At 32.2% G+C, this 17,733-nt stretch overlaps 1 long non-coding RNA gene across 1 annotated transcript in view; it reads left to right on the top strand.

Annotated features, from left to right (window-relative positions):
• Positions 1–10,230, top strand: part of LOC127703756 (uncharacterized) — a 44,968-nt gene extending 34,738 nt beyond the window's left edge. The window contains exon 2 of the long non-coding RNA XR_007983026.1: positions 10,122–10,230. This is a non-coding gene — a long non-coding RNA (uncharacterized LOC127703756). The remainder of the gene's footprint in view (positions 1–10,121) is intronic.
• The last annotated feature ends 7,503 nt before the right edge of the window (positions 10,231–17,733 follow it).

Genomic DNA, 17,733 nt, shown 5'->3' with positions numbered 1-17,733 from the left:
GGTTTATTTACTGCCAGTGTTCACAAAAACTAAAAATGTAAACCTGTCAGGCAGAATTAACCATAGAAATGACACTTGTTTTGATAGGTAATCGACAATGAGGGTCAGTTGAAAACAAAACTTGTCGACAAAAGAAATGATTTCAGCTTCCCAATTGTGAACTTTCCATTTCTATGTAGCAACATTCCAGCAGCACCTGCATACGGAGTATATATATCCCAGTTGATACGATATTCCAGTGCTTGTGTTTCCTATCATGATTTTCTTGATAGAAGATTGCTGCTCGCAAGGAAGCTATTAAAACAAGAGTTCTAAGTGGTGAAGTTGTATTCATCCCTTTGTAATTTTTACGAACGCCATCATGAGTTGGTTGATCGTTATGGAATATCTATTTCACAGATGACGATTGATATGTTCCAATTGTCGTAACTTCAATCTCGTCACTATTCCCCCGAATGTGACCTACCGAATAAGACATATCACCGGGTTTGTACTTACATGAGCAACACGACGGGTGCCACATGTGCAGCAGGATCTGCTCACCCTTCCGGAGCACCTTAGATCACCGCCAGTTTTTGGTGGGGTTCGTGTTGCTCAGTCTTTGGTTTTCTATGTTGTTTTGTTTACTGTTGTTTGTCTGTCTTTTTCTTTTTTAGCCATGGCGTTGTCAGTTTATTTTCAACTTATGAGTTTCTATGTCCCTTTGGTATCCTTTGCCTTTCTAAATCATATGAAGTAACATTTTTACTCCACTAGGTTGCTGGTGAGCCTTAAAGAATGCATTTTCCAATTATATTCATCCTGCCACACGTAATCTGACAGGAGACCACGCAAACTTATTTAAAACTGAACACATTATTTTGTGGTATAGGATTGCAGATAACAAATGATTTAGCTAATGCAATAAAAAGGGGTTACACGTCACTCAGTCTAGATTAAAGTAGGGGTTCTTATATATTTCAAGTATGCATTGGTTTTGCACTGAAATGTCAACTGCAATTTACTTGTCAGAATTAAACTGAACTGTAAATATCATGGTCACTCTGATTCTAAAAGAGTGAGAAGTTAACTTTTATTCAAATATCTCTATATGCCATAGACTTAATTCCAAAAAAAAAAGACAATTGATAACTAGTCAAAAGATTGCCATCAAAATACTTCCCAAAAAACCGCACAAAAAAAATCTCATCAAAGAGGCAAAAACATATGTTTCATTCATTTTGAATGGGTATTTGAATAGTTTCCGAATCGAACTGTTTTTGAATCTATTTACCTAAAACACCAAAGCTTGCAAAAAAAGTATAACAAAAATACTGAAGTCTAAAGCAAAATCAAAAAGGGGAAATCCATAAAAACTGACAAATTCAAACGCAATCAATCAACGGAATAAGTGAAAAACAACTGCCATATTCATGACTTGGTACAAGCACTGTCGTGGAATAGCTTTACGATTTCACTAGACTTCGAAAATGTTTATATGTTCTGAAAATTGGCTATATATATAATGTTGCATTATTCGAAACACTGAAGATTTTCTATCCCCAGGTTAACATTGCTTTAGCCTTAATTGGACCAACTTTTTTTTTGAATTTTCGGTTTTTAAGGCTCTTCATATTCGTTTTTGATTTGGCCCCCAACTTTTTGATTCGATCGTCTCTGATGGGTCTTATGTAGATAAAAACGCGCGTCTGGCTTATTCAATGAGGTATATTGGATGAGTGTTTTTCATGCAATTTGAATTGATCTTAAAAAAAAATAACCAAACCCCAGCATACAACTTTGCTTCTTCTTGAAACTTTCAAACCCGCACTGAAACATGTTATGAATTTTCCGTAGAAATACTCGAATTTGTCAGCTTTATTTCATACAAACATCTGTAATGTATCATATTCAAATATTTACATTAATTGTCTATGCTAATTGTATTAGAAATGAAAGGCACGTGTTCCTATTACCAACTAGTGGAAATACTAGGCAAAATTGTGCATTAAAAATTTACAATGCATCAACACATCAAAGACATTGTAACTTGAAGTTTGACTGGCAGATTATAAATATACAAATCAACTTCAATTCCTATAAACTCTTGATCCTAGTGGCAATGTGCGGCTCGGTTCATGTCTATTAGGGTTTCCACCTCATTGACATATAACATGTAATTCCCATTACTTCCTTTTTTCAAACCGTATGCAAATTGGTTAGCTGCATAAGGTCAAATAATGGGATTGACCATACAAGGGTGAAGTCTGAAACCAACACGCCTCTTTCGTTGCATGACCACTATAAATTGGAAACACGTGACATTTTCATTTATTCCTTAAAACACAAAAGTTTCTACTATCTGCAAGTTTCGTTCTTATAAGTTATAACCGATAATAAAAAGATCCAGGTATATATATTAGTTATCAATGTAATCATCGTATCATGTTTTGTTCTTGCTTTCTAACAATTTCATATTCCAAATTAGGCTCATCAGTGTATTCAAATATTATGATACTATATAGATATGGCATATTACAAACAATATTAACAATATGTTTAAATAACAATATGTGACGTCAGAAGTATCATGTTTACGAAATATCTTTGCAATAAACTTTTTCTTGATTTAAAATAGTATTGTTTATATTTTCCTAGGTTACAAAGCTGATTTGTGTTTTCGCCAGACAATACTTATATTAACTGAAAAATTAACGGCCTATACCAGTAATAGTTTTCTTTATACAACTTTATGCAAATCAGTATATCTTCTACATTGTAGAAGTGAAATTCATCTTTTGTCACTATCAAATCAGATAAAAAAATCCTAGCACCAAATACATTAATGACACCAACTCCTGTTCCGAACCAAGTATGGAATATATAACGGAGAAATATGCTCGACTATTTTCCGATTATTTATTCGGAAATACACGGAAAAGCTGTTCAATAGCTACAAGATATGTTCCTGTTCCAACTTCAATATACACTAAAAAAAATATGGCAAGTTCCTGTTGAACAGTAAGTACATTTCATAGCTTATTTATATTTGAAGCATCTATCTGCAGCTACAGGTCGATTATATATATATATATATATATATATATATATATTAGTGGCATAACTTGGTCTCACTAGTCGCGTAATTTAGAGGATACTACTTAGAACTTTGCTATATCTAAAATTTTTAATAGTTAATATAAACGAATCCCACAACGACACAAGACAGTCCCGATAACATTATCATTACTACGACAGCTCTTCCTAGTTTTTGTACATTTATCTATGAATCTTTATTATTTCAAATCTGCATTTATTCTAGTATCCTTCGCTATTTTACGTGTGAGCGAGTTTACAGCAAAAAATAATTCTGATTCTAGTACCGTAGCACTGCAATTGCCAGGATTATCAAATCAAAATTAACATTAAGAAAAGTAAAACAGATCAGACAGGTCATTCAAGGTGCATCCTCATAAATAAATATACAGATAATGCAACTATGTGCACAGTTTTCACTTTGAAAAAAAGTACTTAATATAAGCCTGGTATGTTAGATGAGTTTTTCATGAACGTATACGGTTTCAGATAATAATTTAGTTATAGATTTGGACAGGTCATTGCTTACCCGATATCAAGTGTCAGCTATGTAGAGAAAATCACTAAAGATTTGCAACATTCCTAACCCTAAATCGCATTGTTTTAGAATTAAAGCCGCCACGGAGGTGAGTAATCGCGGAATAAATGTCGAAGCTATTAAAAAGAGGGGAAGGTTGTTGTTCAGTCGCATTTTGAACGCAACGTAAGAATTCATTGGTGATAATTTTCTTTAAATATCATTAAGAATTTTCCTTTAAATGCACATAAAGAACATTTATAAACTCATGTGAACAACAGTGTAGCTAAAAACATTAAGACAGGTTCAATTTGTAGGTGATTAGGTGGATACTACTGTGTGGAAATTGAAATCCTCCATTTTCCATTGGGCTGGTGTAACAGCTGCTAGCCGACTTGCTTGGACTTTTTGTAGAAATAGCAATACACAAAACTCTGCAAATCTGATGACGATAATATTTGCAGTTCTAGAATAGCCTTCTTTAGAAAAATCGTAGTCGAAAGTTTGTCTATCAAAACGTGCATATAACACTAGGGGTGGGAAATAAGAATACTGATCGATATTACAATGGAAAGAATGTGATCTATAAAGTACTAGTATAACCCAGTCGCATGATCATGTGTCTGTTTAAAGTCAAACACCCAGAAAAGCGCTTCGGACGCATACATTTGTAACGTGCTGTTTTCATTTTTTTTTTTATAGGCGAGTGACATTTTTCATAAAGACTTAGTTAAGGACTATAATGCATCCACCGAACATACGGCTATATTAAATACCATTCAAAAGCTATTTATCTGTATTTTCTGTTTTGCCCGGTCGTAAAAAAAATCGTACGGTACAATTTCTGATAAACCAGACTTAAAGGTTAAAAATAAACATTGCAAAAAATTTGCCAGATTTTAACAAAATGTTATTTTCTGATTCTTTTACGATAACAAATTATAGATTATCATATGTATCTGAAAGAACATGATACACTTATTCTAAATCATAAAGAAAAAAAACAAGACGTTAGTTGCACAATATTTTTCAATTAAAAAAAAATCCAAAACTAAAAAAAATGCTTGAAAAGGAAAATATAACCTAGAGGATCGATATCTAAATGCCGAAAAACAAAATAAATGTATGTTTTTTAGGTCAAGGAATTTTTTTTCCCATAGTTTTAAGATGCAACTTATGTATCTTGTTCTGCAGTTGCACAAAATACCGTCTAGGCGAATAGCGTTCATTTTGCTTTTCTATGTTTACAATGCACATTAATTATTGTCAATATCAAAATACAATTTTTTTACCTTTTGATGGCATCTTGAAATGCCAACAAAACCTTGCGCCTAAATCGGTAGTAAAATTTAAATACATTCCTTTAGCTTTCGCATGATATCAATGAGCTAGAAATAATACTGCTGTTTTTTTCAATTAAAACAGTGTGGACTTGAAAGACGTGTTTATTGCCGTTAAATATTCGATTTGATATGTTCTAAAGCCTGGAATGATCTCATCTACTCAGTTGTTCAATTTTTCACTATATTGATTTGAAGTCATGTTTAATGAAATAACTACTTATAATGTTCTTTCATACACCATTACCTGCATTAGTTTAATAACAGCTTCAGGTGAAAACAATTTAATTCATTCGAATGTTGAACCGGTCGTGTTATTTTGCACATTTCGGTATAGAATTAGTGGACTACTGTTTGTCTGTTTGACTATTTTGATTTGTTCATGTTGTTGTCTTACTTTCCTTCATTCTTTAATTCATTAATTTAACTGTTTTGGGTAAAGTTTTAGGGGATTTCTTCATAGTGTAAAAAGATGATATTTCTATCCAATCTGGCATGATATTTATGTACGCCACTTTTATGGGTAAAAAAATAAAGCGAACTAAATAATCTCCGCTCTCGTTTAATATAAAAAGTAAGAAAATCTTATGCTATACGTCGAATACGCTACTCTTGTGGAAAATTAAAAAAAAAAACAAGATCGGGGTGATAACAATAAATTATAGACTATAACAGAGTTAGAAATATTACAAACAATCAATACTGTCATATTCATTGGCCGACAATCTAAGCGTTAAGATTAATAAACCTTTCAAAAATAAAACAAAATACGGAAGGCGTCCTGATATGCTTGATAACTTGACAAATAACATGTGTATACATAAAAAACATGCTAGTCTCTGTGATGGATTGGTGTTTACTTTACTCCGTATCAGCGTAAAAAGGCTTTAATACGGCCTGTGACGATTGCTTGTAATTTTATCTGAGAAAACGGACTAATGAAGATAAAACAACATCAAACAAATACAATATTCATTGTAGAAACGACAATTGTAGTACTTATTGGTATCATCATAATCGTACCATTTGATTTTATCAAAATAGTAATCTTTCGGACATCCGAAATCGATGGTGCAGTAATAACTGAATTTGCTGCATGGGTTACCTATATAATAAAATAAAACACAAAGAAAACCCGAAAAAGAATACTGTTAGAATTTCAGAAATATAATCAAAATTATGACTAAGACTTTAAATACAATATAAAATATGGTGATTGATTGATTGATTGGTGTTTAACGCCACTTTCAACACTATTGTGCTATTTCGTGGCGGTCAGTTTTTATTGGTGGAGGAAGCCCGGGGTGCCCGGAGAGAACCATCGACCATCGAAAACTGACAATCCTAGTCAATTAAGATTTGAGTCGAGTGCACCTGCCCCGTGCGAGATTCGAACTCACAACCTCAGTGTTGACTGGCTATATACCAATTTGAAGATGTTTTTGCATTATGGAATGTACTGTGTGTTTTTGAATAAAAGAAGAGACTGATTATACGCAAAATAGACAGCAACAATACGATCCATAAATCTAAAGGACATGAGAGGGTCGACATATCATTTTCAACTATAAAAAAGTGTTTATTCAATATGTCGCGTTTAAATCGCCATCAATATAAAAAATAAAAAGAAGATATGGAATGATTCCCAATGAGATAACCATCCAATGGGTTCAAATTATGTCGATGAAAGCAATGATAGGTCACCACATGGCCTTCAACAATGAGAGAAACGAATACCGTATCATCCGCTATAAAAGGCCCCGACATTAAAAATAGGAAATAATGTAAACGAGAAAACAATGCATTTTTTAAAGTTCGTTTTCTTTTTGTACTTGGTATCCAATATAGAAGTAATTAAAGATCAACAACCAAAAACATGATAATTACCAAATTCAAAGGAAAAAAAGGGTCCTCCAAACAGAAAAATCCTGTTAGTTTGAATGGAAACAAATCCTCATAAAAACGGCATAATCAAATAAGACTTTTTTAAAACAGGTATGACTTTCTCATTCCAAAAAATATGAAATCGTCAGAGAGTCAAAGTTTATTTTTAAGCCTGGTTTAGTAAATATTCACATGTCTTCTGCCGGTAACCCAGATAATGTAGTGTTTAAAATTAGCTTTCATTAGATTTCTCCCTGAATGTCATGTTTAATCTCTGTGTATTCATATTTTCATAACTGCAGAAACTGCAGATTGAGTATGCGCTTTAAAAGCCGATTTAATCCAATATCATAATTGTAATTGCTTGTATTGTTAATGTATTGTAAAATAAAATTACTTATACATGTAATATGCTATCACCCTGTTTCAATATGTAAATACATCAACACTAAAATTGTGTCCAGACACGATTTATATACTAACAAAGAAAGATTTAATTTTTTTTTATTATTACAGGAATTTCTCATTTAAGTTTTGACATGCATGTGTAGTTGTTTCATAGCTAAATCCAATTTTTAATTATGTCATGCTAATTCTTGCATATGATAAGCGAAACATCTGTTTGAAAAAAAAAAGACTTTTATTTCATATTTAAAGCAGCATCAACATGCAAGTTCACCCAATTGCAAGATGAAGTCAATCCAGATGATACTCGCAGTCTTTGTGATCACCGCTCTGTGCGGAATAGGTAAGAGAGCTTTAGTTTTCACATTTTCTGTATTTATTATTCAAGTAGTTTTTCATGTTTGTTCATATATCTATTCTGTAGAGTTCTAAAAGGAATGGTTTTAAAAATTTTGACCTTTGATAAGGGCCTATGATTCCGATGAACGAATCTGAAAAAATTGTAAAGGCAAAAAAAATCGTTCACTGTTTAAATTTCATAATTTTATTTCCTATTTCGCAGAAGTTTCATAATTTGCATTTCATTCCTAAGTGTTGTATTTTCAAATATGTTCGATTCGATGATCAATGAAGAAGATATTTATTGCCGAAATCCGTCTCTAGTGTAGAAAAATTAACGTTATTGCAGACAAGAAAAATGATTAATGATTATTGTATTGTAAGCTGGTTCTCGGCTGACTACTACACTTTGTTCATAACGCAGCCTAAATACAAGCGGATTCCATTTTAATAGTATTGGTGACAACACATTCTTAATACAGTGTCTTAGAGTTCGTAAGTCTATAGTCTACATATTTTTTTCTTTACTATCTTGAGATATAAAGTAAGGTCTCATTATTGCCAGAAAACAGTCCAAAAAAATGACCATGCAATAAAATGATTTGGAAGGCATAAGAAATTAAAATCGTCTATCCCTCTATCTTTACACATATTTCTTTGAGCTTGTTCAGGAGAAGCAAATGTTGTCTCCGTTGTACGTAGCGGTACGAACATTTGCACATTATACAAATGTACTTATTACACACCTGGTGTCTGTAAAAAAGAAGTGTATTGTTTTTGTATAAAAATGCAATTTCATTTTCATTTCCTTTTTTTTTTACAAATGTCTTAAATGTCTGCTTGTAGTTAAATCTGGACGCGGTGATTATGATTACAGAGGATATTGCTCTAATAAGGGTTGTCGATCAGGATATTTTTTTTATGGCAACACAGGATATTGTAATTATGGCACTAGGTCTTACAAGTATGATTGCAACTCTTATGCTGGATGCTGTCTTCCGCGTGAGTATAACCATCTTTAGATATCACCTGTTTACCAACAGCAATGACAATAATAGATACTACCGCAGTGCTTGTATCCAAGACCTCATTCAAACTGAAATAGAAAACTTAAAGAACAGATGCAAGACACACCAACAATAAAAGCTTGTTCGACTGCATGAATGATAAACTTCATTTCAATCATTTCGAAGCGATAAAAACTCTAAATCGTGAACATAGAAAATGTATTTGCTTTAGTCAATACATTACCTCAAGAGATTGAAATTAAAATATTTGACTTGTCAACTATGCCAAGATATATTTGATATGTTGCAGTTGATGTCTTTTGATCGTACCTGTGTTCAATGCTTGATGTATTCACCTGATGTGTTTTTTAAAAAAGATTTCTGAGTTGTATTTACTTTGCTGTATTTGTCAAACCTTTCGGAATTTTGGATCGTCACTGCTATTCAACTTATAAGACGTGTTAGAAAAGTCAATACGATGGTAACTACCAATACTACTGCAGCCTATAGTGGTGACCATCTCAAAAGACAAAGTTAATCAGTCATTATAGTTACCTGTTTGGGAGTGTTTGATACAGCTGAGAATATTTTTTGACAAAATGAAATAATAACAATTTATACCGCAATACACGGGCGAAGTACGAGAAAAACAACACGATCATTATTCATATATATATTAATATCATTTTCTTAAAATTGCTTTTTTCATAGTGGTGATGGATTAAGTTTCAGATCGTTGTCCCCCCTTTTCTTACTATTTTGTTGAACGACTACAAGGAAAATCTGCAAATTGATAAAAAATAAACTGTTACAGTACAACAATAAATCATTGCATCAAATCACATCAGAATCAATCTTTTTATTCAAAATGTTCGTTTATTTGAAACTTGTGCATTTCATATCGGGGCCTTTTAAAGCTTTGTATATGGTTTTTTGCTCCTTCTTTGAAATCCCATTCCTTACACCTCTACAATTTAATTTGGCCTTCCAATCATTTGATCCAAATCTCAATGATGAGTCTTTTGTGGACGAAACGCGCGTCTGGTGTACAACATTATAGACTGCTATCTATCGTGGTTTTGTTTAACATATATAATTAAAAAAATAAAAATACAAATGCAAATGAAAACGTGTGTGTATAAAAATAAGAAAAGATGTGGTATGATTGCCAATGAGACAACTTGTTATTAGAGACCGAATGATGAAAAAGTTTATAATATAGGTTACCGTTTTATTCATCCACAATATATATCTTGTATCTCATTTGTTTATGCATTGAAGGTATAAATAATGATTTAGATTTTATTTGCGAAGTTTAAACAGTAATCTTTTTCAACTTTTTCTTTTATCTTTTTTTTGTCCCATAGGTAACCCATACGGCACAGTAAAATATTACTGCACCAACAAATACGGATGTCCTGACGATTACTATTTTTATCTAGTAATTCATTTCCTTTTGTATTGAAGGTATAAATAATGGTTTTGGTTTTATTTGCGTAATTTAAACAGTAATCTTTTTCAACTTTTCTTTTATCATTTATTTTTGTCCCATAGGTAACCCATACGGCAGAGTAAAATATTACTGCACAAACAAATACAGCTGTCCTGACGATTTTTATTATTATAACAACAAAGGCTACTATTATTATAATAAGAAAGATTACTACAATTGTGGTTCTTACAATGGATGTTGTCTTCGTAGTGGTAAGTAGTAATATTAAATAAGGAGATGTAGCTAGACATCTATCTACCAAAGTCTAAATAAGATCGATATAAGCAATAATGATAAAACGGCATTCAACAATGAAAAAATCCATACAGCACAGTCATCTATTAAATGCACCCACATGACAAAATGTGAACCAATAATAAAAAAACACAAACACTTTGGCCTCATTATTGACAAAAAACAAATGAAAATCAGATATATAATAGCAAGCAACAAAAAAGCCCTATCAAATTACAGGCTCCTGACTTGGGACAGACACATAGAGAATTTGTCGGAGTTAAACATATTTTTTGAGCGCTTAATCAGTGATTTTCAGCCAACATTTTCAAAAGATGATAATAATCTTTGTTTTTAATCCAGATCTTTGGAACTTCACTGAGAGTTTACACACTTATTGAGGTTGTGGATATTCCATTATGGAGTTGTGTAAAGATTATATTCCCCATTTTCACATCTTACCTTTTCCATAAATTTAAATGTCCATAAGACCATTCTATATTGTTTACGAAACGATCTGCACAACCCAGCTTTTTAGTCTTTGACTAATTTTTGATCACCAAATCAACCTGTTTGACTTGACCTTAAAATACTCGTTCATGAAACGTACAATACTTAAAAAACTGTTATGTAAAGTTGCTTTCACGAAATCCTAAAAACCCTTATAAGCATATCATTTAAACATCACAAATTATTGTAATCCATGGTTTGAAATGAATAAACTTTTGCACCTTTTGACATATACAATCCACTGATGAAATCTATTCAAAAATCATTTGCAACGTTAGTGTGCACTTCCGAAATTAACTAAACAACTGCTGGTTATGCATGTTAAATTGTGATCGTAAAGATGAATTACATATAGAGATATTTCAGTTCTGATATTAAAACAATTCACTAATTGAAAAAAGGGTTAATTTAAATAAAATAAATTGTCAAGCTTTCCAATTTTGCCAACATTAAATATTTGGCTTGTACAGGAACACTTTTGATATTTCTCGATCTTGATTACATGGAAACATCTCAGAACAATAAAAACAGAAAAAAAAGAACAGCAAAACTTAAGAAAGAACACCTAATGAAATTAAATTTAGCCATATACTTTAAACACAATCTTACTCGTTGGACATTTGTAATATTAATGTTGAAATTTTGGACCATTCATTTAAGCAGTATAACTAAACCGATATAAACCAAGACAACAACTGAATAATGTTGATTTCAATTCAGTAAACCTAACTGCAAGAAATTTCCAAAATGTACACTGATTGATAATAAGTCATTGAAATAAAAGTGTATATGAAAAAGTTTTTTTTTTAATATCAGTTGCATTAAATACAACACTCAATCTTCATATAAGAGGGGAAGACACAAAAGAGACTATCAAAATGTGGAAGAAAAAAAAAAGCCATGACATTTTCATTTACTGGCATTTTTTTATATTTCAAAAGAAATGGACATGGTTGTCATGATAGACAATTCGATACATTTTGTTATACGTCTATGATTTTTTATTCATTTTACAGGTTACTAAAGGTCGAGCCTATATTGACAGTTTGTCGAAGAGAACATCAAAAAGTCCACTCAACACTTGATAATGATTTCAAATAAATTATTTAGCAGCAGTGATTGTTTACTTTTTTTTCTTAAATTCAACATATAAAACTCCAGCACGGATAACATTTCAAAATGTACTTTATTTGGGGTTCTGATCAATTAAATAAGAAAGAGATATTAAACGAACAACAGTTGGCACGTTGCATTGTTCAAAAGTAATATAACAAAAATACCGAACTCCAAGGAAAATTCAAAATGGAAAGTCCCTTATCAAATGGCAAAATCAGAATCTAAACCACACCAAACGACTAGAAAACAACTTTCATATTTCTGCCTGTGTATAGGCATTTTCTAATGTAGAAAATGGTGGATTAAACCTGGTTTTATAACTAGCTAAATATCTCACTTGTATGATTTATTTACTGCCACTGTTCACAAAAACTAAAAATGTAAACCTGTCAGGCAGAATTAACCATAGAAATGACACTTGCTTTGATAGGTTATCGACAATGAGGGTCAGTTGAAAACAAAACTTCACGACAAAAGAAATGATTTCAGCTTCCCAATTGTGAACTTTCCATTTCTATGAAGCAACATTCCAGCAGCACCTGCATACGTAGTATATATATCCCAGTTGATACGATATTTCAGTGCTTGTGTTTTCTATCATGATTTCCTTGATAGAGGGTTGCTGCTCACAAGGAAGCTATTAAAACAAGAGTTCTAAGTGGTGAAGTTGAATTCATTTATTCGTAAATTTTACGAACGCCATCATGAGTTGGTTGATCGTTATGGAATATCTATTTCACAGATGATGACGGATAAAAAGTAAAATCACAAAAATACTGAACTATGAGGAAAATTCAAAACGGAAAGTCCCTAATCAAATGGCAAAATCAAATGATAAAACACATCAAATGAATGGACAACAACTGTCATATTCCTGACTTGGTACAGGCATTTTCAAATGTAGAAAATTGTAGATTGAACCTGGTTTTATAGCGCTTAACCTATAACTTGTATGACAGTCGCATCAAATTCTATTATATTTACAACGATGCGTGAACAAAACAGACATAATAGGTAACATCGTCAAAATATGGGTACAGCAGTCATCACTGTGTCACAATCTCAAAACAAACAAACAATTAACAAAGAAGCACAAAAAGCATCTATCAAATTTAACAACCACATTCATTGCTTACTTATATATGTATTTTAAATCAACCCATAAAGGATTGAAATATTTAAAGTCCTGTGTCTGCATTCACATCTACTCTTAGTGTAGATATGTTCCAATTGTTGTAACTACAATCTCGTCACCATTCCCCCGAATGTGACCTACCGAATTAGACATATCACCGGGTTTGTACTTACATGAGCAACACGACGGGTGCCACATGTGCAGCAGGATCTGCTTACCCTTCCGGAGCACCTGAGATCACCGCCAGTTTTTGGTGGGGTTCGTGTTGCTCAGTCTTTGGTTTTCTATGTTGTTTTATTTACTGTTGTTTGTCTGTTTGTCTTTTTCTTTTTTAGCCATGGCGTTGTCAGTTTTTTTTCAACTTATGAGTTTTATGTCCCTTCGCCTTTCTAAATCACATGAAGTAACATTTGTACTCCACTAGGTTGCTGATGGGCCGTAAAGAATGCATTGTCCAATTATATTCATCCTGCCACACGTAATCTGACAGGAGACCATGCAAACTTAATTAAAACTAAACACATTATTTTGTGGTTTAGGATTGCAGATAACAAGTGATTTAGCTAATGCAATAAAAAGGGGTTACACGTCACTCAGTCCAGATTAAAGTAGGAGTTCTTATATATTTCAAGTATGCATTGGTTTCGCACTGAAATTTCAACTGCAATTTACTTGTCAGAATAACACTGAACTGTAAATATCATGGTCACTCTGATTCTAAAAGAGTGAGAAGTTAACTTTTATTCAAATATCTCTCATAGACTTAATTCCAAAAAACCAGACAATTGATAACTAGTCAAAAGATTGCCATCAAAATACCTCCCAAAAACCGCACAAACAAAATCTCATCAAAGAGGCAAAAACATATGTTTCATTCATTTTGAATGGGTACTTGAATAGTTTCCGAATCGAACTGTTTTTGAATCTATTTACCTTAAACACCAAAGCTTGCAAAAAAAGTATAACAAAAATACTAGACTCTAAAGCAAAATCAAAAAGAGGAAATCCATAAAAACTGACAAATTCAAACGCTATCAATCAACAGAACAAGTGAAAAACAACTGCCATATTCATGACTTGGTACAAGCACTGTCATGGAATAGCTTGAAGATTTCAATAGACTTCGAAAATGTTTATATGTTCTGAAAATTGGCTATATATATAATGTTGCATTATTCGAAACACTGAAGATTTTCTATCCCCAGGTTAACATTGCTTTAGCCATAATTGGCACAACATTTTTTTCGAATTTCGGTTTTTAAGGCTCTTCATATTAGTTTTTGATTTGGCTCCAAACTTTTTAATTCAATCGTCTCTGATGAGTCATATATAGACAAAACGTGCGTCTGGCTTATTGGGTGGTGTATATTGGATGAGTTGTTTCATGCAATTTCATTTTACATTGAATTGATCTAAAAAAAAATAACCGAAACCCAGCATCCAACTTTACTTCTTGAGACTTTCCAACCCGCACTGAAACATGCTATGAATTTTCCGTAGAAATACTCGAACTTGTCAGCTTTAGTTCATACTAACATCTGTAATGTATCATATTCAAATATTTACATTACTTGTCTATGTTAATTGTAGTTGAGATGAAAGGCACGTTTTCCTATTACCAACTTGTGGAAATACTAGGCAAAATTGTGCATTAAAAATTTACAATGAATCAACACATCAAAGAGATTGTAACTCGAAGTTTGACTTGCCAATTATAAATATACAAATCAACTTCAATTTCTATAACCTCTTAATGCTAGCGGCAATGTGCGGCTCGGTTTATGTCTCGAAGGGTTTCCACCTCATTGACATATAGCATATAATTGCCATTACTTCCTTTTTTTTAAACCGTATGCAAGTTTGTTTGCTGCATAAGGTCAAGTAATGGGATTGACCATACAAGGGTGAAGTCTGAAACAAACACGCCTCTTTTGTTGCATGACCACAATAAAATGGAAACAGGTGACGTTTTCATTTATTTCTTAAAACACATAAGTTTCTACTATCTGAAAGTTTCGTTTTTCCGTTCTTATAAGTTATAACCGATAATAAAAAGATCTAGGTATATATATCAGTTATCAATGTAATCATCGTATCATGTTTTATTCTTGCTTTCTAACAATTTCATATTCCAAATTATGCTCATCAGTGTATTCAAATATTATGATACTATATAGATATGGCATATTACAAACAATATTAACAATATGTTTAAATAACAATATGTGACGTCAGAAATTTCAAGTTCACAAAATATCTTTACAATAAATTTTTTCTTGACTTAAAAGAGAATTATATATATTTTCCTAAGTAACAAAGCTGTTTTGTGTTTTCACAAACACAACAATAATAATATTAACTTAAAAATTGACGGCCAAGACCAGTAATAGTTTTCTTTATACAATTTGATGTAAATCAGTTTATCTGCTACATTGTAGAAATGAGATTCATCTTTTGTCACTATCAAATCACGAATAATACAATTTCTTTCATTCCTATTACTACCAGCATAACAAGCAGTTTCAAGGTGTGAAGACAAACGTATCCTTGTTAAATATTTGCAAAAAGTATAAGATTGAATTTCACCAAGTGGTCCAGCTTCCGGTTCCTAGCACCAAATGCATTTATGACACCAACTCCTGTTCCGAAGCAAGTATGGAATATATAACAGAAAAATCTCCTCGACTATTTTCCAATTCTTTATTCGGAAATACACGGAAAGGCAGTTAAAAAGCTACAAGATCTGTTCTTGTCTCATTCCAACTTCAATATACACTTTGAAAATATGGCAAGTTCCTTTTAAACAGTTAGTACAAATCATAGCTTATTTATTTTTGAAGCATCTCTCTGCACCTACATGTCGATTATATATATAAGTGGCATATCTTGTTCTCACTAGTCGCGTAATTTAGAGGATACTTCTTAGAACCTTGCTTTATCTAAAATGCTTAAAAGTTAATATGGACGAATCCCACAGAGACACAAGACAGTCCCGATAACATTATCATTACTACGACAGCACTTCCTAGTTTTTGTACATTTATCTATGAATCTTTATTATTTCAAATCTTCATTTATTCTAGCATTCTTCGCTATTTTACGTGTGAGTGAGTTTTCAGCAAAACATAATTCTGATTCTAGTACCGTAACACTGCAATTGCTAGGATCATCAAATCAAAATTAACATTAAGAAAAGTAAAACAGATCAGACAGGTCATTCAAGGTGCATCCTCATAAATAAATATACAGATAATGCAACTATGTCACTTTGAAAAAAGTACTCAACATAAGCCTGGTATGTTCAATGAGTTTTTCATGAAAGTCCTTCGGTTTCAGATTGTAATCATTTAGTTATAGATTTAGACAGGTCATTGCTTACCCGATATCAAGTGTCAGCTATGTTGAGAAAATCACTAAAGATTTGCAACATTCCTAACCCTAAATCGCATTGTTTTAGAGTTGGAACCGCCACAGAGGTGAGCAATCGCGGAATAAATATCAAAGCTATTAAAAGAGGGGAAGGTTGTTGTTCAGTGGCATTTTGAACGCTACATAAGAATTCTTTGGTAATAATATTCTTTAAATATCATTAAGAATTTGTCTTTAAATGCACATATAAAACATTTATAAACTCACGTGAACAACAGTATAGCTAAAAACATTAAGACGGTTTCAATTTGTAGGTGATTAGGTGGATACTACTGTGTGGAAATTGAAATTCTCCATTTCCCATTGGGCTGGTGTAACAGCCTCTAGCCGACTTTCTTGGACTTTTTATAGAAATAGCAATACACGAAACTCTTATATATGATGACGATAATATTTGCAGTTCTAGAATTGCCTTCTTTAGAAAAATAGTAGTCAAAAGTTTGTCTATCGAGCGTGCATATAACACGAGAGGTTGGTAAATAAGAATACTAATCGATATTACAATGGAAATAATGTGATCTATAAAGTACTAGTCTAACCCAGTCGCATGATAATTTGTCTGTTTAAAGTCAGACACCTCAACAGTGGTTGTCTTTTTAGTTCCTAATGTTTTTGACTAGTTACACCGAGGGTATCATTAGCTCATTAGTCAATACTTCGGTACTGACATAATTTATCACAAACCTTTCTATAGTCCATTAATAAATTTTGAAATTATAAGTAACTAAGATTTTAACTCCCTCGGGCAAAGTTGACCTTAGATGGATTTGGCTATTTGTTAAGGTCCTTTTTTGTAATATAGCTCTTCAACTGTTTCGGTTCTTATACATCCTTGGCTTTCAAATTTTCGGCTTTGAGGGTTCCCGATGAAGGTGAATCCAGAAAAGCGCTTCAGACGTATACATTTGTAACGTGTTGTTTTCATTGTTTAATAGGCGAGTGACATTTTTTCATAAAGACTATTAGTTAGGAACTATAATGCATGCACCGAACATACAGCTATGTTAAATACCATTCAAAAGCTGTTGATCTGTATTTTCTGTTTTGCCCGGTCGTACAAAAATCGTACGGTACAATTTCTTATAAACCAGACTTAAAGGTTAAAAATAAACATTGCAAAAATTTTGCCAGATTTTAACAAAATGTTATTTTCTGGTTCTTTTAGGATAACAAATTATAGATTATCATATGTATCTGAAAGAACATGATACACTTATTCTAAATCATAAAAAAAACCAAGACGTTAGTTG

Source organism: Mytilus californianus, unplaced genomic scaffold (genome assembly GCF_021869535.1).
Source record: "Mytilus californianus isolate M0D057914Y unplaced genomic scaffold, xbMytCali1.0.p SCAF_50, whole genome shotgun sequence".
In the NCBI taxonomy this organism is placed as follows: Eukaryota; Metazoa; Mollusca; class Bivalvia; order Mytilida; family Mytilidae; genus Mytilus; species Mytilus californianus.
The sequence above is the reverse complement of the archived record's forward strand: the minus strand, read 5'-3'. Positions and strand labels throughout refer to the sequence as shown.